Raw genomic sequence first — 2,614 nt, forward strand, 5'->3', positions numbered from 1 at the left:
TATCATGAGAAGTGATAAAATAGCTTCTCTTCCCTGCAAACGATACAATGAAGAATGTGAATATTAAACTTTAAAGCAAAAACATTGCGTGACGTAGCTTTACATTCTCTATAGAAAAGCTCTTTTCATTCGTTTCCTCCTGATTATTTTCATTTTTCATTTGCACTTTGCTCTTTTGTATTTTTTAATCTCATGAATAATTCACTGAATGCTCTAAGAATCTCTGGTTTTTCTCCTCAAATCTTCACGTCTCTTTCCAGGTTTGTTTTAATCAGATGCTTTAAAATGTATTTGTCTCTTATTCATTTCTGATCTCTGTTATCAGAGTTTCTAAAGCAGGTAAAGACAATATCTGTTATCTGTCAGAATGATGGAAATCATGAACATTTCTGATTCAGATGTATTTTTGATAGTACAGACAAATATTACTGTGTTGATTTCGTGGTCTGGTTTGAGACTCAAACACGCGTCTCACCGCTGTGTTTCTTCAAGCTCTTGTGAAGTTCAGGAAGAGATTGTATTGCTGCAGAATCTCTGAGCTTTAAACCAGTTCAGTCTCTGAGAAACACCTGAAAATAAAGAAAAAATGAGAGAAAAAGATAAAACCATAAAAATCTCACAGACCAGGGGTCTTCAACTAAAGCTGCTCGAGGTCCAGTAATGAACCCTCCTCACCAGCCGAGGTCCGGACAGTTATACAGGCCTACCTTAAAACATAAATTAGTGGTTTTTGGCAGACCATTGTATTGGCAGGATGTTTAAGCTCATATTTATGACTTTTTAAGACCTGCACAAATAAAATTAAAATGACTGTAAAAAGCATGATTTAGAGTTGAGAGACAAGTTGTCACAAAAACAAAAAGGTTTTTAGAATGATTAACTTCACATTTCAGCCTTTAAACCATTTTTTTAAGAAAATGGAGGCAAAAGTATCAATTGTTAGGCTATATTAATTTAAATAATTATTATCAATCAATTATAGCCTATTAATTAAATAATACATAAATATATTTTACTGTCTGAATGTTTTAAATTTGTATAATGCATTAGCTTCTTGTCGATCCACCAGTTCACATTTACAACTCTGCGTGTTTGCATGAAAACATGGGTTGATTTTCACATTGGTCTGAACAACAACAGCGGATGGGCTTAATAAAAATGCACATTCATTCTCTGCCAGCAGGAGGCGCTTTTGGAACGGCAGAAACACAGCTGTTTCTCTGGTAACAGCAGAACACAAAGCAGCACAGCAGCTGACTCTGAAACGTGCAGTGCTCATATTCAATGAAACCAGAGGCTTTTGAAGTTTAATCATCATATTAACCCGTATCGCAATTCTCATCTTACCATCCCCACATTTAAGATCTCCTAAAAATCCTTATTAAGACTTTCTTGTACTATTTAAGACTTGTAATGCCTTAAATTTGATACAACTAAATGTAAGACTTTTTAAGGACTTTTCACTCACGGAAAGCTTCATCTGTCTCTCTGCTCTCTTCACTGCACGCCTGACCGTAGCAACTGTTAACTGTAGTAACAACCCGTGGTGCTATAGGACCGGTGACAGCTCTTCTGAGCTGACCATGCTGTGCTTGATATACATTTGATCTTGTTAGAAAATAGCGCTTGGTGTTTATTTATTTCATTATTTCAAAAGGCTTTGCGGTCCGGATTCGGACTGGAGTCCACCAGCTGCCGAACACTCCCACAGACTTACATCGACGGAATGTTCAGATGAGACGAGACTATTCAAACTCCGACTGACAAAATTCTAATCTAAACTCCCAGAATCCCTTGAGACTCAATCAAGCCTAGAACATGCTAAATCATTCCAAAACATGCTAGCAATGTGATAATAATGTTAGCAACTGCATACGAGACCCTAGCAACCACCCCGTGTGCCCTAGCAACTGCCTAGCAACCACCCAGAACATGTTATCAACAGCATAGCAACCACCCCAAGTACCATAGCAACCACTCATTTAAGCTTAATTTCTGTCTAATATTTTTTTAATCTGTCAAACTAAAACTTGTTCACTGACTGAATCTGTAGTGATTGTTGTTGTTATTAATGTCTCTCTTCTTGTGTTCAGATGTCTGTTTTCTCACACTGGATCCAAACACAGCACACACTGAACTCAGTCTGTCTGACGGGAACAGAGAGGTGACACGTGTGGAAGAGAAACAGTCGTATCCTGATCATCCAGACAGATTTGATGAGTGGCCTCAGCTGTTGTGTAGAGAGAGTGTGTGTGGACGCTGTTACTGGGAGATTGAGTGGAGTGGAGATGTGTGTATATCAGTGTCATATAAGAGCATCAGCAGGAAGGGAGGGGGTGTTGAGTGTGTGTTTGGATCTAATGATCAGTCCTGGAGTTTGATCTGCTCTTCCTCCAGTTACTCATTCAGACACAATAATATAGAGACTGCTCTCTCTGTGAAGCCCATCAGCAGGAGAACAGGAGTGTTTGTGGATCACAGTGCAGGAACTCTGTCCTTCTACAGCGTCTCTGACACAATGAGCCTCATCCACACAGTCCAGACCACATTCACTCAGATGCTCTATCCTGGGTTTGGGGTTTATTCTGGATCAGTGTAACTGTGTTGATGAACC

At 38.9% G+C, this 2,614-nt stretch overlaps 1 pseudogene; it reads left to right on the forward strand.

Annotated features, from left to right (window-relative positions):
• Positions 1 to 2,099: 2,099 nt before the first annotated feature.
• LOC107576088 (stonustoxin subunit beta-like) lies at positions 2,100 to 2,608 on the forward strand (annotated as a pseudogene).
• Positions 2,609 to 2,614: the final 6 nt, after the last annotated feature.

Source organism: Sinocyclocheilus grahami, unplaced genomic scaffold (genome assembly GCF_001515645.1).
Source record: "Sinocyclocheilus grahami isolate Dianchi unplaced genomic scaffold, SAMN03320097.WGS_v1.1 scaffold3194.1, whole genome shotgun sequence".
In the NCBI taxonomy this organism is placed as follows: Eukaryota; Metazoa; Chordata; class Actinopteri; order Cypriniformes; family Cyprinidae; genus Sinocyclocheilus; species Sinocyclocheilus grahami.